The sequence below is a fragment of the Talpa occidentalis genome, unplaced genomic scaffold (genome assembly GCF_014898055.3).
Source record: "Talpa occidentalis isolate TD23 unplaced genomic scaffold, MPIMG_talOcc4v2.1 talOcc4.6, whole genome shotgun sequence".
Taxonomy (NCBI): Eukaryota; Metazoa; Chordata; class Mammalia; order Eulipotyphla; family Talpidae; genus Talpa; species Talpa occidentalis.
In genome coordinates this window covers 111,935,879-111,951,621 of record NW_023604972.1, presented here as the reverse complement: position 1 = coordinate 111,951,621, position 15,743 = coordinate 111,935,879, and the positions used below count along the sequence as shown (strand labels likewise).

Sequence of the window (15,743 nt, the reverse complement as noted above, 5' to 3'; positions counted from 1 at the left end):
TTGTATCCATTCTCCATTCCCTTCTCCTAATCTCTGGCAATTGCTAATCTGTTTTCTGTCTCTACAAATTAGCTTGTTCTGAACATTCATACATGAAATCATGCATTATGTGGCCCTTTTTTTCTGGCACTTGTCTTTCACTTAGTATAATGCTTTGAAGAGCCATCCAAGTTGTAACATGTATTATTATTATTATTTTTAAAAGATTTATTTATACAAGCACTGGGTACAGTCAGAAGCGTGGGAGGGTGAGAGAATTCACCAGAGCCAGAGAGGGGAGCAGAACACGCAGAAGGACTGAAAACACTGCTGAGGGGAGCAGCGGGCACGCCAGGAGAGGTCTGCGTGTCATGTGGGACCCTCGCCGGGGGCCCGGGGATCAAACCGGCGCTGCAGAGGCTGCAGGCAGCTTCGCAGCCCAGTGCTCAACTGCTGTACCACTGGGGAGGCCCATTACTTCATTCTTTTATAGCACTGAATAATATTCTATTGCGTGCATATATAACATTTTGCTTATCCATTCACCATTTGATGAACATTTGGGTTGTTTCTAATTTAAGGTCATGATGAATAATGTTGCTTTGAACATCAGTGTAAAAATTTTTGTACACATACATTTTGTACACATACTTTTCATAAAATACATTTTTAATTCTTGTTAGTATATACCTAGGAATTGCTGTATCATACAGTAACTCAATGTCTAAACTTTTGAGAAAGTGCCAGACTGATTTCCAATGTGGCTACATAATTTTGCATTCTCACCAGCAACGTATGTAGGTTCCAATTTCTCCATATCCTGGAAAAGGTCCAGGTAAATTTATTTTGAGCAAACAATGCTGACATGGAGAAATAGGAATGCTATGTTTCATACTCACACAGTTAATGTGTATGAATCAAACAAATAATAATAACCTCAACAATCTTCCTTTTGACACCCAAGAGTTTATAACAACAAGGCAAAATAAAAGAAAATAACTAACTAGAGAGGGAATGATTGAAGTAGCTAAAGCTATCTCTTAAAAAAAAAAAAGATGTAAAGTGCCTGCAATAAACTTAAACTTGAAATTTATACAATAGAAGCTTTAGTTTAGGCTTAAACTGGGATTTAGACATGTCAGAAGACCTGTTTGGTGGACTAACTGTCAAAAACTGATTTTAAGAGGGACCAATGAACTTGGTAGAGAGAACACATATAAGGGAAGAGAAATTGAAACAGAAAAGCTTGTTAGTACTTCTGCTGGGAGGCAATATTCCGAATACTCTAGGATCTCCAAAACTTCTTCCTGTCTACATGCACCTATGTACAATATCCGAAAACATTGTTTTTATGGTTTGAACGTTTGTGTTCCCCTAAAATTCAAATGCTGTAGTCTTTTTTTTTTTTTTTTTAAAGATTTATTTGTTTGTTTATTTATACAAGCACTAGGTACAGTCAGAAGCGCAGGAGGGTGAGAGAATTCACGAGAGCCAGAGCGGGGAGCAGAGCAGGCAGAAGGACCGAAGAACACTGCTGAGGGGAGCAGCGGGCGGCAGGAGAGGTCTGCGCGCCATGTGGGACCCTCCTCCGGTGGCCGGGAAGCAGCCGGGGATCGAACCGGCACTGCAGAGGCCGCGGGCAGCCTCTCAACCCAGCGCTCAACCGCTGCACCACCGGGGAGGCCCCAAATGCTGTAGTCTTAATCCCCAATGTGATGATATTAAGATGTGGAGTGCTTCTGAGGTGCTTTAAGTTATGAGACTGAAGCCCTCAGAATGGGATTTGTACTACTATGAAGAACCCCCCTACCCCAAGTTCCCTTGTTCCTTTTGCCATGTGAGTGCATGGCGAAAAGTCAGCTTTTACCAGAACCTGATCATGCTGGCACTTTGAGCTTAAGTACCAGCCCCTAAAACCTCTAGAACTGTGATGAAAACATTTCTGTTATCTGTACAATGCCTAGTTTATAGTGTTTCTGTAACAGAAGCCCAAATGGATGAAGACAGTTCTCCTCATTAGAAACTGTAAGACATTAGATGCCTTCCAGATATATTACATAAAAGGGAGAGAGACTATCTCCCATATTGTCACCATACTTCATGACCTCCAGAATATTCGTCTCTACATTGGTACCCTGAAGGCCCCTGTGTATCAGGGGTGGTGGCAAAGGTAATGGGCCTGTAAGGGGTGCTTGACCAGGAACCCTGGAGGCAGCCTGGAGATAACTTCACACAGCTGTGAGTGGTTGACATTACTAAGAGGATAGGACAGAAGAAGACAGAGATGGCAGCACATGGCCGTTCTGACCTTTTTGATGAGTCCAGGTAAGATGCTCTCTGGGGACATCCAGCAGGTACATTGATGGGAACTAGAGGTGAGGATAAGAGTAAGAGACACATGATCATCTCTATTTGCAAACCAAGAGTGTATATCCCAGAACCCAGGAGTGCAAGCTGGTTCCTCATCAAATCCCCCTTAAGCCTGCTTCCTCTTTCAACATGACAGATACCACTGTGTCCTTTGCCAAGGACTTCCTGGCAGATGGAGTGGCCATGGCCATTTGCAAGATTGCACTAGCACCCACCAAGCAGGTCAGGTCCTGCTTCAGGTGCAGCATGCCAGCAAGCAAATCACACAAATAAGCAATACAAGATTGTAGACTGTATGGCTCCTGTCCCCAAGGAACAGGGAGTCCTGTCCTTCTGGCGTGTAACCTGGCCAATGTCATCAGATACTTCCCCACCCAGGAGCTCAGTTTTGCCTTCAAAAATAAACATAAGCAGATCCTCCCGGGTGGTGTGGACAAGTTACTTTGCTGCTCAAAGAAGAACCCAGTTTGGGCAATACTTTGCAGGATATCTGGCATCCTGTGGTACCAGTGGGGCCACATCCTGCTGTTTTTTTTTTTTTTTTTTTTTTTTTTTTTGCCTGTTCGGGTCTAAGGGCTGAAAGGGAATTCAAAAGCCTCCCTGACTGCCGGATTGAGATCTCCAAATCTGGACCTCCCCTGGTGGCGCAGTGGGTTGAGCACAGCGCTGTGAAGCTGTCTGCAGCCTCTGCAGCAGGTTCGATTCCTGGCCGGCCAGGGAGATTCCCACATGGCCAGCAAACCTCTCCTGTCTCGCCCACTGCTCCCTTCAGCAGTGCTTTCGGTCCGTCTGCCTGTTCTGCTCTCCATTCTGTCTCTGGTGAATCCTCACACCCTCCCAAGCCTCTGGCCTGTACCCCAGCTCTTGTATAAAAATAAATAAATCTTAAAAAAGGGGGGCCTATACCAAGGCTTTCACATGTGGGTTTAAGGTATTATGATCTACGAGCTGCCTACTTCGGTATCTATGGCACTACAAAGGGAATGCTTCCACACCCCAAGACCACACACATCTTGGTCAGCCTGATGATCGATCGCACAGTCGCGCCCACCCTGGCTGGGCTGGCTTCCTTTTCACACCGCACAGCGTTGTGGCAAGATGATACAGGCAGGATGATGCAGGCAGTATGCCAATGAGCAGATAACTCGGCATGGTCGACAGCTGGAGGAAGATCGCCTTGATGAAAGAACCAAGCATTTTTCAATGGTGCTTGGTTCAGTGTTCTCAGGGGCATGGGTGGTGCATTTTGTGCATTTGTGCTTGTCTTGTATGATAAAATCAAGAAGTTCACATAAATTGTCTTCCTGATCCCCCCACTGTCCCCTCGCTGGGAGCCTGCATGTTGTGTTCTATAACTATCTTGAGCATTCTTGACAGATTGTTGGCTGTCTGTTTTATCAGTGGCAACTATTACAGGTTAAAAATGGGAAGCAATAATATTCATCTGACCAGTTTTCTCATAAAGCTGTTTTGAAGATTAAAAACAAAAGCTGTTTTGATGATTATGGTGAGACTGAATTATATTTTTTATTAAGTCACTCCTGATAAATAACGAACTTGAGGAAATGAAACATGCCTGTAAAAAAAAAAGAAGTGTGCATCATTTTTACTGGCGAATATACTCTATTAATGAAATAAGGTGAGAAAAAACTAAGTAGCTGAGAAGTGAGCCAAACAAATTTGGAATGAATGGCTAAAAACACATTGTTCTTTGGGATGACTGGTCCTTCTATAAAATAAACATTTTCCACCCAAGAGTCCTTGCTATTGTGACAGCTGATGCAATATAAATGGTTTAGTTGCCTTTCCCACCATAGGTTGCCATGCTGTTCTCACATTTGGGAATTTTCCATTACTTCAGTGACATACTTTCCCACAGTTATCTATCCCATGATGTTTGAGGTTATAGATGAAAACATAACTAGACTTAATGGCAGGAAACGTCAGCAGCTGATTCAGAGTGTAACAATCAGAAAAAATGAAGTAACTTCAATTGGATTCAAAATGTTGAACTCACATAAAGCCCATGCAATAGATCCTTGTGAGGGTAGCTATACCCTGGGGACTTCCCACTGGTGAAGGAGGTTAAGGAAGTCTTGTGGCACTCTAACTTTGTGGGCACACCTCTATTTTTCCAGTAGGATAAAATACATTAAGTTCAGGTCAATGCACTGTTTGGAAAGATATGATGAGTTATCATTAGACTCCTTTTCCGTTAAAAGACACATTCAGGACATGGAGGAAAAATTCCCCAGCCCGCTGTGTTCTTTTTGAGTTGATCAAACAAACAACTGCAGACAGGTTAATAGGAGAAAAAGAACAAATATACATATGTATGTAGAATTGACATGGTTGAAATTCCAGAATAAATGGGGCAGTCTGGGGGTGTATATTCTTGTTCTCATGAGCTAGAGAGGGGCCTGGGGTATCAATGAGAGAGGAGGGGTCTGTTACATGATGAGAATGACAAAACCAGGTGATCTAGTTGTTTGCCCTATCTTAAGATAGGTTTCTTTGATTAAAATTAATTTCTGGAGATGCCCCTCAGTGCGGGTAATTTTTGTTCTTTAAAGTAATGATAATAGTTTCTCTGGAAGCCTGTAGGCCCTCCATTGGCCATAGCTCCATGTCATGTTGCAACGTCTGCTCTGAACATTTTGGAAAAATCCTACCTGAATATTTTTTGAGCACTCCATCCTTCAACATGTTTTAGGCTTTTAGGAAAGAAATACAAGCTTCATCTGATGAAGTATTTGGTCTATAGTATTGAAGCAAAAAGAGCTCTGGGAGGAGTAGGGCTATTATTGTTTGCGAAACACGTGAGAGGGCTTGGTGAGAGAAGATACCATACTTTCTCTGAATGGGGAAGAGAGAGACAAAGGATGGTTTTTAAGTCTTGGCTGCAGTGGAGTGCGAACAATAACCTGAAAATATTCCTGGGTGTCTGGGGTAAGGCTACATAGGTCCATGGTTACCGTAAAAAATTGGACAGGGTAGTCTTTTTTGGACATTGGTTCTCGTCTAAAATTTATGTTTTGAATACAAGGACTTGCTGCTCAAAGAAAGAAAACATAAACAGAGCGAACAAAAAGAATGAAACCAGGAGCAAGAGTGAATGAAAAAGAGATCGAGACTGAAAACCACTGGAGTTTGCTTGAATCCACTTCTGCAAATATTAGAGTTTCTCAAGAGGAGCTTTCTCCCAGCTGAATCCTGCTTGTTCATCACAGTTGTAGCAAACGTGGTTCCTGTTTTTCTTACTCACACCAGGAATTCATCTACTCCTGGCTCCGAACACATGGTTTTGGCAATATTTGTCATGGTGGCTTTGTTACTGAGCCACATGGTGGAAAGTGAGCAGAGTCCTTGGCTGGCTCCAATGCACCAACCCCTGGCTGACCTCCCACACTGTACATCTCCACCGACAGGGGGAGAAAACTCTGAGCACCAGAGAGGAGAGAACTGTACTGCCAGTCTGTCCAGTATTTGGGAATCTCTGCTCAGGACAGCTGAAATTAAAAGAGTCAGGAAGGAGACATCAGCAATTCCTTTAAGGGAAACTGGAAAACAGAAGGTAAAAACAGAAGATGACATTTCTGAAGGGCTTGAAAGCTAGTCACTTTAGCACTCAGCTCCCTGACTTTTGGAAACCACATGTCACACCATTGAATCCCAAACCAATTTTGATAGTTTTTTTTTCCCCTACTTCTTTGTAAAGAAGCATTTTAAGACATTAGAGAGGTCTTCCAATGTTTTCCACACATCATAATGTCATAAAACCAGAGAGAAACAGAGACAGCCTGATGGGATTAAAAGTGGAGAATAGTAGACAGAAGAAATGGGAAAAGGGAAATTAGGGTGACATCTGTGGACTTAATCAGTAACTTAATCTGGCAATGCAAAGTTTATCTACTTAAGAGCAAATAGAACACAGGTCTCTGTCTTCTGATGAGCCTTCCACCCCACCCCCCACCCTGACACTCCCCCTTTAGACTTTTGGGCTCCTCTGGCAATAGGCAGAGTTGTCAGTACCTGCTGGCTTCATTCCTGTCTGGGCTCTGTAATAATGGCCAAGAACTAGATCATTCAGCTTTTCCTGGTGCTCAGCCTTTAAAGGTCTCACATGGCATTATTGGGAATTTTTTGCTTATTAGTGGATCTGGAATTTGTCTGTTACCCCTACATCTGGTCCCCAGATGGTGGGGCTGACCTGAGGTTTTCAGGTGTGTACTAAGCTATAGGTTCCCTCCAATTTGCTTGCCTAGTATTTTATCTGGTGCCAACTTTTCCCTGGGATGAGAATCTAGTCCAGAAATTGTCTGGGGCTATACGGCATCAACTAACTCCTGACAGTCAGCTGCTCTCTGTTCTCTTCTTCCTCTTATTATCCATTTACCCATTGGTGACTACTGACTTACATAACTATAAACCTGCTATTTTGAAAAAGCCCTACAACAAAGTAGAGAAAACACCAGTGAATAATAGACTCCTACCTTCACTTAGATTCATTGTTAGCATTTTGTCACATTTGGTTTTCTTTCTTTTTCTTTCTACACACACACACACACACACACACACACACACACACACCACCTTTCTGCAATTGTTCCTATAATGTCCTTTATGGCAACATTTTTTTTTTTCAATTCAGAATCCAACCAAGTGCATCACATGTCATTGTCATGTCTCTTCAATTAAAAAAAAAAAACCTCTTGCTTAAAAAAAAATCTTTGGGCCTCCCTAGTGTCGCAGGGGTTAAAGACAGTGCTATCAAGCTATCTCCAGCCACAGCAGCACGAGTTCAATTCCCTAGCCGGTCAGGGAGAACCCACATGGCACAGCAGACCTCTCCTGTCTCTCCTGCTACTCCCCTTAGTGTGTTTCAGTAGATCTGCCTGTTCTGCTCCCCACTCTCTCTGGTGAATCCTCTCACACACCCCCACCCCATACCTCTGGTCTACACCCCAGTTCTTGTATGCATGAAACAAATAAATCTTTTTTAAAAAAGAGTATTTAAAAAAAATCTTCCTTGATGCTGATATTTTTAAGGAATCCATGACAATTGTTTTGTAGGCAGTCTGAATCTAGTTGGGATGCCTGATTATCTCCTTGAAATTAGATTCAGGCTAAGCATTTGGGGTAGGACTACTCGATGAGCCCGACTACGTCTTAGGGGCAGGCTGTGGCCTACTTGCCTTCCTTTGAACACTACTGCACAGTAACCACCTCCCCCTGGCCTGACGAAGACAAGCAGCAAGGGTGGCTGAGGGCTTATGCTGGGTGGGGGGCCTGATAGGGCTGCTGCCACCAGACACTATTTTGACAATTCAATCACACTGGACTGATTCAGAAGGGAAACAGCTAAATGTTCCCCTTTGGCTCTCACTTTCATTTGTCACAGATGGGGGTCTCAGATATTCTGAGTTTTTAGGAATTCTATCACAGACCAGAGGAGGTCAGACTGAGGGTAGACCCAAAAGGTAACAAATGGGACAGGGATTCCACAGAAACAACATCTTAGAGCTCCATGGGTCCACAGGTCCACTATTTATCTATATATGTGGTGTACAGTGTGTTGTCCATGCTTCTGAATTTGAGTGAAAACTCCAAGCAAAAGGGCTATCATGCTGGACTTCAGAGTCAGGAAGCACCAGGAGAAGCTGGAATTAGAATTTTGGTTGAGTACAGGGATTTGGCAGATATCTGTGCTAACAAGGAAACCAACTTCCTCCTTGGAAGGGAAGCATGGTTCCTGTAAGTTCAAAATGTCAAAATCTGCCCAAATCCAGAGTCCTGATGGGTTGCAGGAACTCTTGCCTATCTAGTGCTCAGTGTATCCCCAGACTGAGCACGATGCTTGGTGATGGGAGATACCCAGTCCTTGCTGTTGAATGAATGAATGGATCAATAAACAAATGGATATGATTTCTAAAGAGGCAGGGCCAGGTTTAGTATTCAAAAGTCCAATTTAATTGGGAGGACTAGGAGTCAGTATCCAAGAATACAACTGGGGAGAGATGGTGAAGGTAGCATTTTGAAATATTTAAGTCAAGGGTAACCTGGTTGGGAAATGGGCGTGAATGACAGCAAGTGGTTGAAGATATAATTATATGTATATAATTCATTGTCCTTCCACATAATTCCAGCCTCTTCCTTTATAATGAGCTCCTCGGTGTCTGGCTTTCTTTCTGCAGAGACTCCTCCTTCAGCTGCTGCATACCCAGGAATGTGCCTGCCCCTTCAGGTACAGGCTCTGCCCCCAAGAAGCTGGAAGTGGGACCACAAGGGTGTTTTTTCCCCTCCCCTGCCCTGCTGCATGAGGTAAAACAGAAACAGAAGGTAAGAGGTGGACATATGTAACATCCAGGCCTTTCAAAGGCCATAAAACAGCATCCCAAGCTCACTCTGTAGTATCATAAAAACTGGGAGGAGAGCCCAAGAGTAGGAATGGAGAAATGCTATGGAAAGAAAATTAAGGAAGCTCCTAATAAAACACAGCTTAAATGTAAAGGTTTGGCACTTTATTAAGACAAGGAGCACAATGAGGGGTCAGTGACTGAGCTATGTGACAGCATTCAGCATCTGGAGTGCTGGAAGCTTCCAGAGAGACCTACTAGACAGATGAAGTGGCTCTGGGAGATCTCTTAATGGATATAAGCACTGTGCAGGGGAAAGAGAATTGTCAGGTGATTCAGAAGAAAAGTATTTTTAAGTGGAGAAGGGTGCAATTGTATTACCATCTCCACATTTAGAGATGAATAAAAAAGGCACAAAGAAAGGAAGTGGGCTGGCTGCTCCTGGGCCTCCTGTAACTATAGTCCAGCTCAGCTTCCTTATATAGGTTTCTTTTTGCACACATGCTCTTAGCGTAGGTTCTTAAAACCGATGACTTTTATTTATAGGTTAAACAATTTTTTTCAAATACTCACTGAAGGTGATGCTCGCCAGACACTAATTTGTGCTATCACCTTACCTAGTCCCCCTCCTTCCTACCTTCCCATCTGAGTTCCTTAAAGAACTGGGTGACCTCTTTAGTTCTATAAACTTTTCTTTCCTTCCTCCCTTCCTGCCCCCCTCCTTTCCTCCCCGTCTATTCTTTCCTCTCCTCTCCTTCTTTCCCATTCCCTCTCCCCTCTTCTCTCTCCCCCAACATCAGTACATCTGAGCCCTCCAGATCCCTATTGGCTGCCCTGACCCAGTTCCAGCTCTGTCCTTCTTTATGGGGACTGATGTCAGCCGGCTGGATGACAGCCCAGCAACCGTTCTGTTGCTAATGAATTGGCTGGAAGAACAAAACACTGCAGCTCTCCTGGAACAATTTTGTCATCTATAGTTGGAGCACATAAAACCTCAGGATTTGGAAAGGAACAAATGTCCTTGAGTTTGCTTATTTGCCTTAGGATGTCAGGACCCCCAGTTCACCACGCCCTAAATGTTTGTCCCATTGTGGAACTCGTGCAAATGACAAAAGGTTAAAGGAAAACTCCACCCTTTAGCATTTCCCCACTTGTTTCCCTCCCTCCTGGACTGGCTGGCAGGCCAGGGAAGGGAAAATTCTTATATTTATAGTTCTGTGAATAGGGAGGGCAGGCTTGGCAGCTTTGAAAGGGCTGAGCAAATCTTGGAAAGCTGAGCTTGAAAGAGCCTTTAAAGAGCTCTACAGATGAGAAACCAAAGCCGAAGTAGCCTCGAGTTATGAGCTGAGTTGTGTCTCCCCCACATTCATTTATTGAAGTGTTAAACACCCAGAACCTCAGCATGTGACCTTATTGGGGGATAGGGTATTTACAGAGGTAATTAAGTTAAAAATGAGGTCATGGAGGTAGGCCCTAATCCAATATGACTGGTGTCAATACTTAAAGGAGAAATTTAGACACGGAGACACACACAGGGAGATGCTATGCAACAGCAAGATAGCCATGGCCATGCCAAGGACAGAGGCCTGAAATGATTCTTCCTCACAGCCCTCAAGCGGAAAAAAGCCCTGCCAACACTTCCATGCCGTGTTTGTGGTCTCCAGACCATGAGACAATAGGTTCCTGTTATTTCCTCTCAGTTGGTGCCACTTTGTTGGGCAGGCCTGGCAAGCACCTGGGGTTTTATATTGGGGTAGCGCTGTAATAGGGTCTCAGTCTAGATTGGTCATGCCAGACGGGTCTCCTGATTCCCCTACCCTGTGGCCCCGTGGTCACATTGCTCCCAGTCCAGAAAAATACTGTGAAATTTACTGTTCACAGAGAATAAGAGTAATTCTCAAGAGGGATGATTTATCAAAGAATTTAAAGAACAGTGTCTCTGAAATTTCAGGATGGAATGCTCACCACCACCCCCTGCCCCCATCGCATTTCGTTTTAAAAACTTCCTCCATTTTTAATTCATTTCCTCAGAGCCCAGAACAAAAACCTTCTCTTTTACCTTGACTGGCCTCATTTTAAGTACTTGTATTCAATCTCTTTTAAAAAATGACCTGAACTTTCATTCTTTAAGTATCTCTTTTTGACTTAGGAGATAAGAAGTTTCTCTTCCCCTCGTGTCTACGTGCTAAGGGAGGAGCAGGTATAGCGTTTGAACTATCCGACAAAAAGTATAGGACGATCCCAGGGGACTCTTGGTGGACAGCTGAAGAACCTGAGGACAGGCACTGTGCCCAAGGGGACCTGGATTAGCCAGCTGACCCCAGAAGAACATTCCGTGAGCAATCTGTGCCTCTGCTAACACTCCAAAGCACACATCAGTCAGGCTGGTTGTGACAGGAACTGACCGCTAGTGGCTTTATAACATGACTAGTCCACAGAAACTCCTGTGACACAGAACACGTGTGTCCACATGGGCCTGTGATCACTGCCTCCCAGAGTTTAGGGTTTCGTGGCTCCCACCCACAACAAAAGAGGAGTGTTAACAAATGTTTGGCAACCTTTAATTCTGCCAAGTAAAAATGTCATTTAAAAAAAATACTATCTTCTATCAACATTATTTCATAAAAATATAAATATTAAAACAATTTTAATTAAAAACAGAAAACCTAAAAACAGTGACAATCTTTCCATGAAACAGCATTTGGCAATCCTTTAGTGACAGCATTTTTCAATAAAAGGATACTTTTATAGTCTTTCTTTTCAAATGGGAAAATCACAGTGTGAGTTATTTATTTATTTTTATCACTGCTGCCTTAGGCACAGTTCCTGGGACTTGAGCCTAGACCTGTTGCTGCCACCCAAGGCCCTTGTAGGGTGTTCTCTTAGCAACCCCACTGCTTTAGCTAGCTGGTGTCAGGAATGACAGGGATTCCCTGTTCTGAGATTAATCCCTCTCCCTTTTGTAACTATCGTATTTCTACAAAACACACACCCTGCCAAGAAGAGTCTTTGCATCTCTTTATAAAGAATTAAAATTTTTATTGCTTTGGGTCTTCTCTGGTGGTGCAGTGGTTGAGTGCTGGGCTATGAAGCTGCCCACAGCCTCTGCCATGCTGGTTTGATCCCTGGCCACCGGCGAGGGTCCCACATGGCGCGACAGACCTCTCCTGACTTGCCCGCTGCTCCCCTCAGCAGTGTATTTCATCAGTCGGCCTGTTCTGTTCCCCACTCTGGCTCTGGTGAATTCTCTCACCATCCTGCACTTCTGACTGTACCCAGTGCTTGTATAAATAAATAAATAAATCTTTAAAAAAATTTTTTTTTATTGCTTCAGGTAGTTGCTTAAAATGCTTTGTTAGTATCAGTTCTCAAAAGGACATGTCATTCCCCACTACGCAGGTAATGTTCGCTTCCTGTCTTAGGTTGGGTTGTCCCAGAAGCAGGCTCTGAGGAAGTAGTGGAATGCAAGCAGGTTATTAGGAAGGATCTCAAGAGAAGGGTAGAGATGTGAGACAGGGAAGGGAAGGCAGTCCATGGAGAAGAGCATTAATGAGTCTGTTACTGTTACAGAGCAGGGAGAGGGGCAGCCCAAACCCTGCAAACCTGCCTATTCTATATAGGGTTCTGCCATCCACCGCATTAACACAAAACATGAGAATTTAATGGGAAGGAATTTTAATACAATTAGGAAACAATACAGGAAAGGCAAAGAATCTAGTCTCTAAATCAAACACCCAAAGTTACCCGTCCCCTCGTGGGTAAAAGTCCACCCAAACAGGGTTGGCCCAGAGCAAGGCCCCAAAGCCTGCCACAAGTCCAAAGCATCTTCCAGCGGGGACCCACAGAAAAGGGTCAGAAACAACCAGACAAGCCCGGAAGGAAAAGAGCAAAATCAAAATCAAGATAAAAGCTGCCATTGTCACCTCCCCCGGGTCTCACCCACATCTGTGTCACCCAGTCCACGACCAAAAGACAAGCACAGTTTCTTCACGTGTCTCTAGGCTCCATGTGCCTCCTCCAGGTCTCCTTCTGGCTCCATCCTGCTTCCTTCCTCAGTCTCCTCTGCAGCTTCTTCTCTCCCTGCTCAGCTCCACCCTCCCTTGGGTGGGGTAGGAAACCTCGAACCTCCCCCTTTCCTGAGGACCACTCTGTTACATTACCACTGGGGTAAGTTGGAGACCTCCAAGAAACTGCAAAGAGCATCCCTTGAAGTTAAACTCCATGGAGTGCAGAATAATAATTTTTGTTACTGGTTGAATTCTGCTGCTGAGGGAGCCCTGTCCTGTGCAGGAGCCATATGAGTTCCCACAACAGAGCAAGTCTTCAGGCAGTTACAAAAGCCACATGCTTTTTATTTTTATTTTTATTTTTATTACGGTAACATTGGTTTAAAACACTGTATATGATTAGGGGTGTAGGTTTGTATCTCTTCATATGTGTTATTACCATACTACACCTACCACCAAAGTCCCCATAATCCTCTCCCACATTCCACTGAGCCCCTTTTCACCCTCTTGAATCTCCCCCTCCCCCTCTTGTACCCTCAATTCTATAGTAAGATTTCTGGGGTTTGTTTTGGTTTAGTTTTGTCTGTTTCTTTGTTTTGTTTCTCTATATTCCTCATATGACTGACACCATCTGGTATTTGTCTTTCTCCTCTGACAAATTTCATTTTGCATTATCACCTCCAATTCTCCCATGTTGCTGTAATGCAAGATACCACCTTTTTTCTTTTCTAGTTGAGTAGTTTTCCATTGTGTTTACATCTTCCTAATCCACTCATCGGTCATTGGGCATATAAATTGTTTCCGTAACTTGGCTGTTGTAAATAACACTGCAATGACATTGGAGGGCATGTATTTCTAAAAATTATTATATTTTTATTCATTGGGTAAATACCTAAGAGTGCACTGCTGGATCATATGGCAGATCTATTTTGAATATTTTGAGAAACCGCCATGTTGGGTTTTGTTTTGTTGTTTTAAAAATTTATTTATTTATGCATACAAGAGCTGAGGTACAGGCCAGAGATGTGGGGGGTGGGGGGGGAGGGTGTGAGAGGACTCACCAGAGACAGAGTGGGGAACAGAGCAGGCAGACTGACTGAAACACACTGCTGAGGGGAGCAGCGGGCGAGAAAGGGGAGGTCTGCTGCGCCATGTGGGTTGCTCCCTGGCCGGCTGGGGATTGAACTCGTGCTGCAGAGGCTGCGGATTTGCTTCATAGTGCTGTGCTTAACCCCTTGCGCCACTAGGGAGGCCCACGCCACATTGTTTTTTATAGAAGTGTGACCAGTCTATATTCCCACAAATATGGTATGAGGGTTCCTTATTCTCCACATTCTCACCAATACTTGTTTCTTTTCTTCTTGATATGGAGAAGCCACCTGATGTTAAGGAAACATGGAGAACTAGAGGATGTGGTGGGACACCCAAGGCATCAGCTAGACAATCTTTGAAACCCCTGAACTCTTGATTTGAAATCACATCACTTGACTTTGCCTTCAATATAGAAAGTAGGAAGACCTATGACTCACCCCAGCCCATGAAGGAAAAAGGAAGAACCTTCTTCCCCCAAAGAGTCACATCCTACTTTTCCAGGGGTGACTAGAACACCTTCTGTAACCCTCTCTCTCCTCCTGGTGGGACCATTGATACACATCATGGTGGTTAAAATACACATCCTCAAAAAAAAAAAAAAAAAATCTCCCACTACTGCTATGATCCAGAGAGAAAACTGATTCTACCTGTTTGCTAACTCCCTTAGCTGTGGCTGCTCAGAACACTGTTAAGAAGAATTCTGAAGCCTAGCGAGAGATAGTGGGTGGATTATGCAATAGGGCAGCTAGCTACCAATCTGTAAAGGGTGCAAAAAAAAAAAATAATTGGAAAACTTCAAAACTACAAACATACATGATGAGATAAAGAAACTATATTTTCAAGCTCCTTTATGTTACACATATTATATGTATATATGTATAATTTGAAGGAATATTTTTGTTGTTTTTTTTTTTTAAAAACCTTTTTTATCTTCTTCTGTTTTTGTTCATTTTTGTACAGTATTTGATTTCCCTCAGTTGTAGTCCCTGTAAATCTCCCACCACTACATCACCCATGAACCATTCATTACCAGTCCCTCATGCTCTTCCCTGTCCTGTTTTGACCCCTCTTCTTCCCCCTTGCCTGCTGTATGCCTCAGATCTATAGTTTGCCTGCAAGTTTTGTCTTTTTTTTTTTTTGACACTTTGTTAGGTTTCCTGTATTTCTCTTATAAGTGAAACCATCTGATATTTTTCTTTTTCCCTCTGATTTCACTGAGCATAATCCCTTCCAGCCCTGTCCAAGTTGCTGCAAATGGCATGAGTTTATCTATATTGATTGCCGAGTAGTATTCCATTGTGTAGATATATGTATCACATCTTCTTGACACTGTTTTGGGCATTTAGTTTATTTCCATATCTTAGCTATTGTAAATAGTGCTGCAATAACGTTTTTGTGTCCTTTGGGTAGATTCCTAGGAATAGAATTGCTGGGGTCATATGGTAGATTGATTTTTAGCAATTTGAGGGTCCTCCACACAGTTTCCATAGTGATTGGAACAGTTTGCATTCCTACCAGCAATGAAAGAGAGTTCCTTTTCTTCTACATCCTCGCCAGCATTTTTTGTTGCTAGTTTTTAAAATATGGTACATTCTTACTGGTGTGAGGTGATATCTCGTTGTGTTTTGATTTGCATTTCCCTGATTATAAGTGATGATGAGCATTTTTTCACATGCCTGTCGGCCGTTAGCATTTCTTGAAGGAATGTTTTGATAAGATCCTTGGAGATTGTGGGGGCCTCTCTGGTGGTACAAGGGATTTAGTCTCAACTCTATGAAGCTATTGGCAGCCACTGCAGCATGAGTTCACTCCCTGGCCAGGGAGCTAATCCACATGGCACAGCAGACCTCTCCTGGCTCACCCGCTGCTCCACTCAGCAGTGTATTTCAGCCAATTTGCCTTTTCTGCTACCCACTCTGTTCCTAGTGAATCCTCTCAC

General features: G+C 43.5%; 1 pseudogene; it reads left to right on the top strand.

Annotated features, from left to right (window-relative positions):
• The first annotated feature begins 2,478 nt into the window (after nt 1-2,478).
• On the top strand, nt 2,479-3,644 carry LOC119261134 (ADP/ATP translocase 2-like; annotated as a pseudogene).
• Nucleotides 3,645-15,743: the final 12,099 nt, after the last annotated feature.